The following is a 14,124-nucleotide window of genomic DNA, read 5'->3' as shown; positions in this document are numbered from 1 at the left end:
CAAAAGACAAATTAGAAGTAGTCAGAATTTTAAATGAATTTAAGCAAAAAATAATAATAATAATACAATAGAAAATCAAAGGGTGCAATAAATGAGAAATGCTCAGGAGAAAATTTTACTGAATGACCAGTAAAAGTAAAACAAAATATTAATCTCCAGAAATCAGAGAAATGAAAATTAAAACAGTAGTAAAATACCACTTCTCAGCTACCAAATAGGTAAAAAGAAAATTAATTATGAAAAAAGTGTTGAGGATGTAAAAAAAACATGAACTCTCCATGCTATTGACCAGAATCTAAATTGGTATAACTGCTTTAGAGAGCAACTTTAAAATATCTATTAGAAATGAATACTGTCATCCCCTAAACCCATAAATTCTTCTTGCCGTTAAATACTCTACAGAAACTTTTGCATTTGTGCAACAAAAAATATGTACACAGGGCCACTGCCCTTAATAGTAACAAGTAGAATTAACCTATGTGTTCTTCAACCGGGGAATGAGTAAGTAAACTGTATTTGTTCAAGGAATTACTACTTAGCAGTTGAAAAGGGGAAGGAAACAAGAACAAAGAGGCCTTCAATCTTATTTGTAATGAACTATTGGTTTATATAAATATCGAAGGCACAAAGAAGAAAATGTTCACATTTGTTAACTCTGGGACTCATCATGTACATGGATGCTTATTACATTATTCAGTTATTTCCTATAATTTTAAACGTTTTTAATTGGCCACAAGATAAAGAAAACAAAGAGGAAAAGAGAATATCATAAATCCTTTTAAGAAATACTTTATCTCTTCTCCTGGGCCATTTTTCCATCTACTCTGTTACTTACCCTCCCTGCTCAATCCATTTCTCACTCAAACACTCTTAATCCATTTGTCAGATGACCTGAATGCAAAGTACTGCAGGGAGTTTTCTAAAGAAACTGAGCAAGACAAAGAATAGGCACTGTTTGATATCTTTGCCTTCTGAGAACATTTACCCTTAAAACAGAGAACACATAGAACACAATAAGATGTATACCAAACATTTAAATGCAGCATTTTTAATAATCTAAAACTAGAGGCAAACAAGTCATATAAAAATAATACTGTTGTCTAGATTCAGTAAATATATATTTAGGAAAAAATTTTAAATGAAAATTGACCCAATTATGCAAATTATTATTTTAATAATGTAGTACTACAATATAATGTTACTATGCAAAACAATATAGTTTGGAAGATTAAAGCAATGACTGTAATAAAGTGCTTGAATGTATTTGGCAAGAGAAGTGTTTTTAATTTTGTCTAAAAAATATTTCCCTGGATATGCCTATATTTCATCGTACTACTCTGAAGATGTCAGCAAGTTAAAGATGATTAAGTACCGGAACATTCAAAATCATTTCTCAGATGCAATCATGTTTTCAAATATCCTCTGAGTATTATTTTCATTATTGAAGAAAAACCTTGAAATGTAAGGGAGGATAAGCAGTGCCATAGCCTATGTGTGGATATACCATTTTCAGTAATCTCTTATTTCCATGCCTCAAAAATGGCACGAAAACTAAACTTGACTGCAAAAGGCTGAACAGAGCAGAAAATATTCCTCCACAAAAATGTACCACAAAATTTCAGTAAAACAAAATTTTAGCCTAGCACATAAAAGATGTAGAATACCCTGCCTCTAACAAGCTAGCCAAAATTTCTGCATCTGACAAGCTAGTTAAATTTCTAAATAAAAGAGCAACCAGAAAGCTTCTTTCTCTTGATCTACAATACTTTTCCAAATGTAGTCTGAGTAGTTTGAATAAATGGAAGAATATTTACTCACTTCTTTAAATGAACTTGCATAATTTATGTGAGAGAAAAATGTTAGATAGCAACTGAAGGAGTGTGACATTCTTGTATTTCTTCCAAACTAAGCCATTTTCTAGGACATCTCAGGGATACAGGCCAGACACTACAAGGTCAAAAATGTGTTTTCTTCCAAAGGTGTGAGTGCTCAAAAGAATGATTCGTGCCTTTGATGGGCCTTACAACCCCCTACCCCTAGTGTGTGTATATATATATATTCTTCCTCTAAAATGAGAGAGGGTAATGTGTAGAAGTCAAGTGTATGAATACAAGAGAAGCTGAACCTTTCCTTCTCCTTCCTCATCCTGAAAAGTAATTATGGCAGGGACAGAGCCTTTAAGGAATATTGGCCTAGAGGTTCTCTCAACACAATTGATTCCTATGACCTCTATCTATGCTCATCTAGAGCATGCTTTCCCACTGCTCTTCCAGGTACTCTCTACCTCATGGCTTATTTCCATCAAAGCATATATGTGCTCACATCTTTGTTTTAGTAAAACAAAATAAAACAAAAATTAACTTCTCCTTTAATCCTGCATCTGCCTCTAGATTATTTGTGCTCTTACTCTCTCATTCTCCTTTCCTTGACAGCCAAGTTCTTTTCAATAGCATACACTAGCTATCTTAAATTCATGGATTCTGCCTCCATAGTTGCACTAAAACAACTTTGTCAAAAGTTACCAATAACTTCCTTGTTGCTAAATTCATGGTTGTATTTCAGTTCATACCCTTTATGAGCTCTCTGATATGTAAGTCCCTTCTAGTCAACTTCTTTGGCTTCTACAACACTATTCTCTCCAGTCATTCCTCCTACCTCTCTGGTCACTCCTTGATCTCATTCACTAGTAACTCTTCTACCTCCCATTGTTCCTAACCAATTACAGCCTGCTGATTGAAACGATGGTTTCAGGTGGAATGTGGTAGAATGAAAAATAGGACTGAGACAGGATAAAAGAGAGAGGAGGATGAAAGAAAAATGTGTAAGGTCTAACATATATCTTACAAAGCTGCTAAAAATAAGGTGGGTTCTTTGATATGCTGAGTTCCTTTTAAGTCTGGGTCTAGTTTGTGAATAAATGTCTCAGAAACTAAGAACAAATTTTCCCAACTTCTTTTTTATGCATTCATTCATCTAACAAGCATTTACTGATTTTCCTATAATGTTCCAGATTTTGCACTAGGCACTTGGGGATAGAGAGATGAATAAGAAACAATTCCTGCCTTTCAAGGAGCATCATAAGAGAAACACTTTTAAAAGTTCAATAACGAATATATGTCAGTCACGTGATAGTCTTAAAATACAGCAGGGCCCCGGGAATTAAAAAGGTGGCAAGTCCTACTTTGGATGGGAAGTGGAATAGCTAGGCTTCTCAAAAGAGGTAACTCTTGTACTGAGTCTAAGAGACAAGAAGGTATTTGCCATTGAGTGAGTGATGGGTCAGAAGGGCAAGGTCAGGCAGAGTGAATACATGATCAAAGACACACAGGCATAGTGCATTAAGGGAGTCATCTACATTAATACATGAAAAAGGAATGAGGAGAATGGAACACCGCCATTAGAACAATACAATAATTGCTGAAGGCAGAACCCATGGATGCATGTTAAATTAGTTGGCGAAACAATAAGGAGAATGAGGATATTTGTAGAGCTTCCAAGTACCTCCTCCAAAATATTTAATTATTGTGTTGGTTTTAGCATATGTGGACACATTTTTTGATATCTCCCCTTCCAAGAGGTGGATCTTAATTCTCCTCCCTTTGAGTGTGGGCTGAACCTTGCCTCTAATGACAGAGTACGGAAAGGAGAAACTTGGCTGGTATCATCTTAACCAAGTTACCAGAGTTAACATTATCAGTGATAAATGATGCTGACATCTAACCTATGTCATGAGCACAATAATAATATCAACTGATAGTACCGGGTGTTCATGAAGTTCCAAGCACCATGCTAGTTGTTTTATTCATGCTAACTCATTTAATTCTTATACCATCCAATGAAGTAAACACTATCATTTGTCCTGTTTTACAGATGGCAGAATTGAGGCACAGAGGGTTTAAGTAACTTCTTCAGGTTACACAGATATTTTGTGGTAATTAAAGGTTTGAAGCTAGATGATGCTAACCATTGTACTACCCTTCCTCCCCTGTAGAGAATATGGCAGGGGTGGGGTGCAAATAGCCTAGCAATTCTGGAAATGCTGTTAATGGAATATGTAGGCTGAAAGGTGGCCCAACTAGTTTTCTTTATCCATGATTTTGATCTTGTGTCACAAAAGAATCTTAGCTCTGCCCTCTCATCTTTATGGAGCTCAAGGTTTTGCTATAAGGTATAACCAATTGGAAAGGATTCCCTAATAGTTTTCTATTTCTAAGTGACTAACATGTATTTAACTACCACAAAACATTTTCTACAGAGAACCAATTAGGTTCAATATTCCATGTGCCATATTAAGGATTTCTTGTCTAATTCTTTTTTTTAAAGGGAGTCTTCTACTTATTTACATTTGCATCATGTGATATACATAATCTCAGAGAAGGTTGTTTTTATATCTATGATTTCACCTGTCACAGTGATTGAAGTAAAGAAATTCACATTGTTTGTCTAGAACTACTACTCTTTACAGTCTGAGGAAACAATAATGTCCTTTTTTATTAAAACAGAATTGAAAACATAAAGCATTCTTTAGCAGCCAACTTACATATAACAGCTAATGAGAATACCAGTAATAATACTGGGCCATAAGCTAACAGCAATACAGGTAAATGTGATGTTATCTTAGCCAGGGGCTACTCAATTTTTAAACTAATTTAAGGGTATTTTAGTAAATGGTTGTTTTAATAGGCCTAATGTGCTTCATTTTAATGTATTAGTCTGATATAAAAAACTATTTGCAGCAGAAGAACTAGTAATGAGAAATGTACTTAATGCTTTTGAAATAATCTATTAGAGCATATTTTCTTGAATAACTGATTACATTTTTTGTTATACGACAAGAATAAGAACTTTTATTCAGTTAGGAAACTCCTTTCCTTATTTATTTAAATTCCTTTACCACAAAACAATTTCAATTAACTCCAAAGTTACAATTTCTGAAAACTTCTTCCCCCAAAAATATTGTATTAGGAGAATTCTCACTATCATTTATAATCAGCCACTACATTGTTCAAACAAACCAAATATTTTGCCAATACATTTTTCTAAGAATATATCCGTAACCTTACTACTCAACCACCGCATATGCAAATACTGCTGCATACGTGGGGGTAGAAAGAATAGGGCAGAGAAAGAAGAGAACATTTCTTCTCCAAAATTTCAATTTTTTTTAGTGTAATCATCAAAAAAAATCTACAAGTTCTTCTCTATCTTTAAGGTAAACTACTACAGAAAATGTAGTCATAGAAATTCTATAGAAAACTATCTTTTTGATGTTCTTTCATATATTTTAACAATAGATTTTGCTGAATACAGCTTAAGATGTGACAAAAATACTGAACTATATATCAAACCAATAAGATGTTCGACTGTACTGACCCACTCTCTAGTGACCCACTCTCTAGCACAATGATACCTTAATAGAAAAATCAAACATGTAGAAGTCCTTCACATATGAGTGACTGACATTCTGGCTCTCCCCTACTATGATAGTGGTAGCAGCTGAATACCATTTTTGACATGAAGTTTTTCCAGCTTTTGGCTTTTAACCAAGAGAATGAAGTTAGGGTTCTTCCTGCATAGCTGATATGAACCTATAGAGGGCTCTGGAACCCTAAAATGAGAAATGAGCTTCAAGTATCCTCCTAAAACTAGTTGCAGTTCGACACTTTTAAATCTATTGATCACTGTAGTAGGCGGAATAATGCCTCTTCTCCCAAAGATGTCCACACCCTAATTCCTGGAACCTGTGCAACCTGTTGCATTACATGTCAAAAGGGATTTTTCAGGGGATTCCCTGGAGGTGCAGCAGTTAAGGATCCACCTGCCAATGCAGGGGAAACGGGTTCGAGCCCTGGTCCAGGAAGATCCCACATGCCATGGAGCAACTAAGCCCGTGCATCACAGTTACTGAGCCTGCGCTCTAGAGCTCGCGTGCCACAACTACTGAAGCCTGGGCACTTAGAGCCCGTGCTCCGCAACAAGAGAAGCCACCACAATGAGAAGCCTGTGCACTGCAACGAAGAGTAGCCCCCACTCACTGCAACTAGAGAAAGCCCGCACACAGCAACAAAGACCCAACGCAGCCAAAAATAAATAAATAAATAAACAAAATAAATCTATAAAAAAAGGGGGGGTTTGCAGGTATGATTAAGGTATGGACCTTAAAATAGGGAGATTATCCTAGATTATCTGGGCAGGCCCAATGCAATCACATGAGCCTTTAAATATGGAAAAGAAAGACAGAAGAGTCAGAGAGAGATGCGGTGGAAGAAGAGACAGGAGACATTTGTAATGCTGGCTTTAAAGATGGAGGGTAGAGGAATTCCCTGGTGGTCCAGTGGTTAGGACTCTGCACTTCCACTGCAGGGGGCACAGGTTCGATCCCTGGTTGGGGAAATAAGATCCCACAAGCCACGTGGCACAGCCAAAAAAAAAAAAAAAAAAAAAAAAAACTAAAGATGGAGGGTAGAAGCCATTTAGCCAAGGAATGCTAATGGCCTCTAGAAGCTGGGAATGGCCCTTGGCTGACAGCCTCTAGGAAAGGAAGACCTCAGTTCTAAAACTACAAGGAATTAAATTCTATCAACAACCTGAATGAGCAAGGAAACCAATTCTACTGTAAAACCTCCAGAAAGGAAAACAGCCCTCCCAATACCTTGATTTTATCCTGTAAGATCCATGTCAGACTTCTGACCTACAGAACTGTAAGATAATAAATGAGTGCAACATGAGCCACCAAATTTGTGATAACTTGTAATGACAGCAATAGAAAACCAATATAATTCACTATTGCTCTAATGGCTAGTCATTAGTCCAAATCTCTTTGTTTATGGCACAGGAATACTCACTATATAATAGTGTTCAATAGAACTTTCCCAGGGTCCCTCTTTTTTCTCCAATAGTTATAAAAAAAAATCTCCATTCTGTCAAATTAACCGAGGCTGTTATATTTTTTCTCAAATATTAGCAAAGATTCCAATGATAAGGAGAAAATCATACATAATAAATGGTTTAAAAGGGAAAAGATGGAGTCTACACTACTGTAGTTACACAAAAGCTTCACGACCAGTTGTATATCACTATATATCAATCTTAAAAAGAAAGCCTGGGCTTCCCTGGTGGCGCAGTGGTTGAGGGTCTGTCTGCTGATGCAGGGGACACGGGTTCGTGCCCCGGTCTGGGAGGATCCCACATGCCGCGGAGCAGCTGGGCCCGTGGGCCGTGGCCACTGAGCCTGCGCGTCCGGAGCCTGTGCTCCGCAGCGGGAGAGGCCACAACAGTGAGAGGCCCGCATACCGCGAAAAAAAAAAAAAAGAAAGCCTTAAAATTCTATCACATGAAATTTCTCTGGGAGGAAAAATAATTTAAAGCCAAGGAATGAAAGGAAAAGAAGCTTTTAACAGGCACTAAAATAGAGCTCAGTTTGACAGTTCAATAGTCATGTCATAGCCACTTCACTTTAATAGGTACAGTTTTTGTTCAAATCACTAAAATATCTCCAAATATATACCACACAACATTAAAGTTCACAAGTAACTTGGCTTCACATTGCAGTCAATTTTAAATAAGTGAAAAACTTGTTTGAGAGTTTGGTTAAAATCATTAAAGTACATGAAGTTGACATCTGTCAAAAAAGGTAAGTGCATTTCTATTAAGGAATTGGTATTCAGTCACAGTAAATGGTAACTGTCAAGCAAACAAATGTAAGAAATTGGTTAAGGCACAAATATAGATACTGTTCAGTTGTATGCCAACAGTTTTAATCTTTCCAACTCACAGGGGAAGAGATTAAAGTCAATGACAAGAGCTGTGAAAACCATTTCAGGGTAAAAAACGTATTTTCATAGTCTTAATGCAAAGTTCAACTTTTCATCCTAGATTTTTTTCTAGCTTCAACCTTTTACTTATTTGGTAAATAGATATTTTCATGAAAATATGAACTGATAACGTTTCTCACAGGCAATATTTCTATGCATTCTTCATTTTGAACAGGGGTTATTTTAATATAACCTCTGTTCCTAAAGCCACACCATGCCAGAGGTAAAAATAACAGAATTTATACAATACAACAACAGCAATGTCAACAAAATATAAATACTTCTCTGACCCCCTTATTTTCCTGTCTTTCCCCAGGCTCCATGGGCACTCTAGACCATTAGCCATATAAAGCTGGGGCACTGTAGAGTGTCTTATGTGTGACTTGTCCTCTTGGTTTGCTTGTGGCCCTCAACATTTTTCTTCTTTCCCGGTCAGGCTCCCTCTGAAGATATCTCTGTCACTGATGGTAAAAATAAAGGGGAAGTTCTGCCAGTGATGCTCAATGAAGACATGTTTGCTGCTGTTCTCTATTACGGGGTAGAGCTAAGTAGGACCAGAATGGGGGCATAGGAAAGGGATCACAGAGACCGTTAAGGAGCTGACTCTAATCTAAGCCTTACCCTAATGCTTCTTCAACTTTTCAATCAAAATGCCTCTAAAGACACATAAAGGAAACAAACCAAACCAAAACAAAACAAAACATACACTCTAAGGCAGTCTGCCACAGTACACATTCTTTGAAGTCTTAGAGTTTTTTTTAACAATTTATGATAATTTTACACTTTACCCCATTAAAAATCTTTGTTTCTTTTAATATAAGCTAATGTTTTCAACCACACACAATCAAGTAAATGCGATGGCCTGGGAAAATAGGAGAAATATGAGAATATAAAGGAATAAAATCATTTTGTTTTTTAGGTTTCTAAATTGTCCAACTAAGTTCCAAGGTTGTGGGGGAAGAGGTTAACTAGAAGAGCTCTATTTGTCATATATTTATCCTTTTAGGTACCATGATACTGGAAAGGTCTAATGGAGATAAAACTCCAGTCTCTGGTTACTATCTGCAATAAGTTTAGCCAAGTATGAAGTTAAAGGAGACAAAGTCCTCCACAAGACCACTCTCACTTTCTGCAAGTTCGGGGGTTCCCCAAACCACTTTCAGGTTCAATAATAAGATGGAAAAATACACAGAATTCAAGAAAAATTGTTATACTTGTAAATTATTACAGGGAAAGGCTACAGGTTAAAATTAGCCAAATGAACAGACACAAAGGGCAGAGTCCAGGAGGGGTCCAAATGAGAAGTTCCCAAGTGTCCTTTCCCAATCAAGTTATGAATGGCATTACCACCTCCTAGTCAATGATATGTGACAATACACACAGCATATACACAAAGGGAAGCTCACCCAAGTCTTTGATGTCCAGTTTTCATCGGAGCTCAATTGCATACTGCCCAAGAAACTGATTTTTATTCTCCAGTCCCTCTGGAGGTTGGGCTAATATCTTTAGTCATCAGTTCCTCTGGATGTCCAAACTGAGACTGTGTGGCCCAAAGCCTCTATCATAAATCACAGTGATAAATTATCTGGTAGCCATAGGCCACAGACAAACAAAGACCCTCCTATCTTTCAGGACACTTCAGGAGCCTAGAGATCACCTCCTAGTGGCTGAGGGCGAAAGTCAGACCACTTTTGGGGTAAGGTTCATTCTTTACACACCCTAACACATTTTTACCACTTAGATAAACTACTGGTACAAAACACATTTCCCAAACATTATCATATTGGGCTAGCCAAAATGTTCGCTCATTTGTTCCTTAAGATGGATCTAGTAGCAGTTAGTTGTCTTTAACTTCATTCAAAACAATTTTGTTAGAGTGTATGTGACAGCTCTCATATCAACGTGCATATAAAAAAAGACTTATCAAAATTGGTAAATTTTTGTGTAGCCATTTCAATATTGAAGATGGAAGAAAAAAAGCAACATTTTCAGAATATTATGCTTTATTATTTAAAGAAAGGTAAAAAAGCAACTGAAATGCACAAAAAGATTTGTGCACTGTATGGAGAAGGTGCTGTGACTGATCAAATGTGTCAAAAGTGGTTTGCAAAGTTTTGTGCTGGAGATTTCTCACTGGACAATGCTCCACGGTTGGGTAGACCAGTTGAAGTTGACAGTGATCAAATCGAGACATTGAGAACAATCAACGTTATACCACTTGGGAGATAGCTGACATACTCAAGATATCCAAATCAAGTGTTGAAAATCATTTGCACCAACTTGGTTATTCTAATTGCTTTCATGTTTGGGTTCCACATAAGTTAAGCGAAAAAAACCTTCTTGACCGTATTTCCGCATGCAATCTCTACTGAAACGTAATGAAAACGTTCCATTTTTAAAACAAATTGTGGGGCTTCCCTGGAAGCTCAGTGGTTAAGAATCTGCCTACCAATGCAGGGGACATGGGTTTGAGCCCTGGTCCAGGAAGATCCCACATGCCATGGAGTAACTAAGCCCATGTGTCACAAATACTGAACCTGCGCTCTAGAGTCCATGAGCCACAACTACTGAGCCCACATGCCATGACTACTGAAGCCTGCGTGCCTAGAGCCCATGCTCCACAACAAGAGAAGCCACTGCAATGAGAAGCCCGTGCACCACAACGAAGATTAACCCCGCTCACCGCAACTAGAGAAAGCCTGCACAGAGCAATGAAGACCCAACACAGCCGTAAATAAATAGACAAACAAATAAAACAAATTGTGACGGGCGTTGAAAAGAGGATACTGTAAAATAATGTGGAATGGAAGAGAATGAGGGGCAAGCGAAATGAACCGCCACCAACCACACCAAAGGCTGGTCTTCATCCAAAGAAGGTAATGTTGTGCATATGTTGGGATTGGAAGGGAGTCCTCTATTATGAGCTCCTTCCAGAAAACCAAATGATTAATTCAAACAGGTACTGCTCCCAATCAGACCAACTGAAAGTGGCATTTGACAAAAAGCGTCTGGAATTAGTCAACAGAAAACTCATAATCTTCCATCAGGATAATGCAAAACTGCATGTTTCTTTGATGACCAGGCAAAAACTGTTACAGCTTGGCTGGGAAGTTCTTTTTTCTTTTTTTAATTTATTTATTTATTTTTGGCTGCATTGGGTCTTCATTGCTATGTGCGGGCTTTCTGTAGTTGTGGCGAGAGGGGGGCTAATCTTTGTTGTGGTATGTGAGCTTCTCATTGTGGTGGCTTCTCTGGTGGTGGAGCACAGACTCTAGGTGTGCAGGCTTCAGCAGTTGTGGCTCATGGGCTCTAGAGCACACACTCAGTAGTTGTGGCGCTCGGGCTTAGTTGCTCCCTGGCATGTAGGATCTTCCCGGACCAGGGCTCAAACCTGTGTCCCCTGCATTGGCAGGCAGATTCTTAACCACTGTGACACCAGGGAAGCCCTTGGCTGGGAAGTTCTGATTCATCCACTGCATTCACCAGATATTGCACCTTCATATTTCCATTTATTTCAGTCTTTGCAAAATTCTCTTAATGGAAAAAAAATTCAATTCCCTGGAAGACTGTAAAAGGCACCTGGAACAGTTCTTTGCTCAAAAAGATTAAAAGTTTTGGGAAGATGGAATTATGAATTTGCTTGAAAAATGGCAGAATGTAGTAGAACAAAAGGGTGAATACGTTGTTCAATAAAGTTCATGGTGAAAATGAAAAATGTGTATTTTATTTTTACTTAAAAACCAAAGGCACTTTTTCCCAACCCAATACAATAAAAGCCCTGTAAGTAATAAATGTTCAGTCCTCCATTATCCATGATGAAAAGGGCTTCAATGTCCTTTTTATAGAAGAATCTCTATAGAGTGCTTAAAGAAAACCCTAGAACCCAAAGGAATGCATAAAATAAAACATTACACTAGAGACTTTCAAAACGCTATTCAATATAAGCCATAACATCAGATTTTCATTATTTGCTGAAAATCCTTATATGCATGGTGGTATTGCAATTTTGATTAGTTTCTCAGGTAGTGTCCTCACCATGTTCCTTTCTAGTACTTGAAAAATATAAATTATTCATGAGAGGACAGATCCAAAGCAAATGAGGAAGGAAATAGGGAAACAATAATAAGCCACTGTGTTTATAGAAGCTTCAGACAACAGTGTAGCAGAAGGAGATATTGGCTTTGGGGATCATCATTTGATTCTGTCTGCATCACTGTTCTGTAAAGGTCTGTGTGAGTATGAAGCTGAGATAATGCCCCTGTGATTAGGTCTTTTCCTCTTTAAATGTATTTTTTTCCTCTATGAATAAGCCTTGAATTGTATATAAAAATGCCAGAATTTAAAATGATATTCATGCTTTCTTATACTCCTCCCTGCTCAACAGTCCTTAAATATTATTTACATGCTGAGAAAAAATAGGGAAGCGCTAAGTGATCTGATCCATAGATAACTGCTGGGCTATCCTTATTTATTATGCTAATTTTGTAGTCTCATTTTGGGTAGACTGGTGGCAGTTATCCAACCTAGGCCTGAAAAGAAGTAGTTAACAGAATCCAAAGAGCCATGTGTAAAGTGCCCCCTGACAGGAGCTGTGACCTTTTGCCTAGGACCACAACCAACCCACAAGTACCTGCCAGAAGCAGCTAGAGGAATAAATATTTTTCCCATTCTCTGGATAGCCAACTGTGCCTCCTAATGACTGAACCCAGCTAGAAAGAAGACTGCAAGGGAGTTGGGTTTTGCTGTCCAAATAGATAGCCTTGGGGGACGTAGAACAATGTAGAGAAAAGTAGAGAGTGGAGACAGAGGGGCAAACACATAGGTCTGAGAACTAAGCCCTGGAACAGTCCAACGCTTAGAAGTCTAATAAAACTGGGATGGACAAGCAAAGGAGACTGAGAAGGAATAGCCAATGGGTAGCAAGAAAACCAAGAGAGTGTGATATCCTTGAGCCAAATAAAGGTGTTTTAAATTGTAGGGGAGTGACATTTTCAACTGTATCACATACTGATAGGTCAAAAATATGAGGACTGAAAATTGGCTGCTGGATTTGGCAAGGTAGATGACACAAGCAACTTTGAAAAGAGGAGTGTGGAAATAAAGACCATGCAAATGAGAACAGAGGCTATTTATTCAGAGCTTTCAATAGCAAGGCAATCAGCCACCATCACCTGTACTTGGCAGATATTAAAAAGCTTGCAGAAGAGTTGGAAAGCTTTACAGTGAAAAGAAAAAGAGAGAGAGAGAGAGAGAGAGAGAGGCTTCAGTATTGCTTTGATTGGACATTGTGAGCATGGGGAAGCTAGAGATGGGTTAGCTAGAATGCAGACATCCTATGTGATTGGTTTGAGGATCGTATTTGGCTTTCTCTGGTTGGTCTGAGTTGGAAGCGGGGACAGAAGTTAAGAAAGCTGGTAATCTTTGACCAAGTCCTAACCCATTTGAGCCAATTGCCACAAAAGTTCTGGTTTGGCTTTCTGGACTGGCCACAGAGGTTGTAGGTCAGAGTTCCATTGTCATATATGATCTGACCATTGTCCATTTGTATAATGTCACTTGGGAGTTTCAGTGGAGTAGTGTGGGCAAAAGAGTATTTTCAGTGGTGTACCAGTAAGGGTAAAGTTGGGAAACAGAAATTATTCTAATTATTTCAAACAGAGAATTTAATATAGGTGATCGGTGACAGATGAGCTGAGAAAACTAATGGGGGACAGTAAAGCAACCCAGAGATTAGCAACCAGAGGCAGGTATTCCCACCCTTAGAACTGAAGGAGTAATAGAAGACAGTGATATTACCAGAGCCCAGAAGCCAGTCAGGTTCAGCAGGGGTTAAAACCACTACAGGAGCCACCTAGGGGGCAAAGAAGGAAGTGTTGTGTGGTGGGACCTAGAGCCATGGGGGAGACACATAGCTAGAGGACACTGATACTGGAGAAGCTGCTTAAGAAAAGGAAAAGTGGAGGGAAATATATACCTTCTCCTATCCTCTCACCCTCCCAGTAGTGTCTCTCACTGGCTAATCCCAATGAGAAGCAAGCTGACAGGGAGCCTGAGTAATGCAGCTTAGGTGTCAGTCCCCTTGCAGTTTACATCAGAGTGGGGAAAAAGTGAAAAATGAGAGTACAAAAAGGCATATTACTGACCAAAATGGGTTCAAGAGAAAATGGGGCACTTCTGAAAATGAAGAGTTGATTTACTATGACTAATCTTCCTGCTGTGAGCAACTAAAACTGCTAGATGAATTTTTTTTTAATATTTAAATAATTAAAATACTATCAACAAGGAAGGAAACTGCCAGATGTGAAGGAGA

The 14,124-nt window shown here is 38.1% G+C and overlaps 1 non-coding gene across 1 annotated transcript; it reads left to right on the top strand.

Moving 5' to 3' along the window:
- Positions 1-6,320: 6,320 nt before the first annotated feature.
- TRNAG-UCC (transfer RNA glycine (anticodon UCC)) lies at positions 6,321-6,393 on the top strand. Its single transcript has one exon. It is a non-coding gene; the product is annotated as a tRNA-Gly (tRNA).
- Positions 6,394-14,124: the final 7,731 nt, after the last annotated feature.

Source organism: Lagenorhynchus albirostris, chromosome X (assembly GCF_949774975.1).
Source record: "Lagenorhynchus albirostris chromosome X, mLagAlb1.1, whole genome shotgun sequence".
Lineage (NCBI taxonomy): Eukaryota > Metazoa > Chordata > Mammalia > Artiodactyla > Delphinidae > Lagenorhynchus > Lagenorhynchus albirostris.
This window is presented reverse-complemented; position numbering and strand designations above follow the sequence as displayed.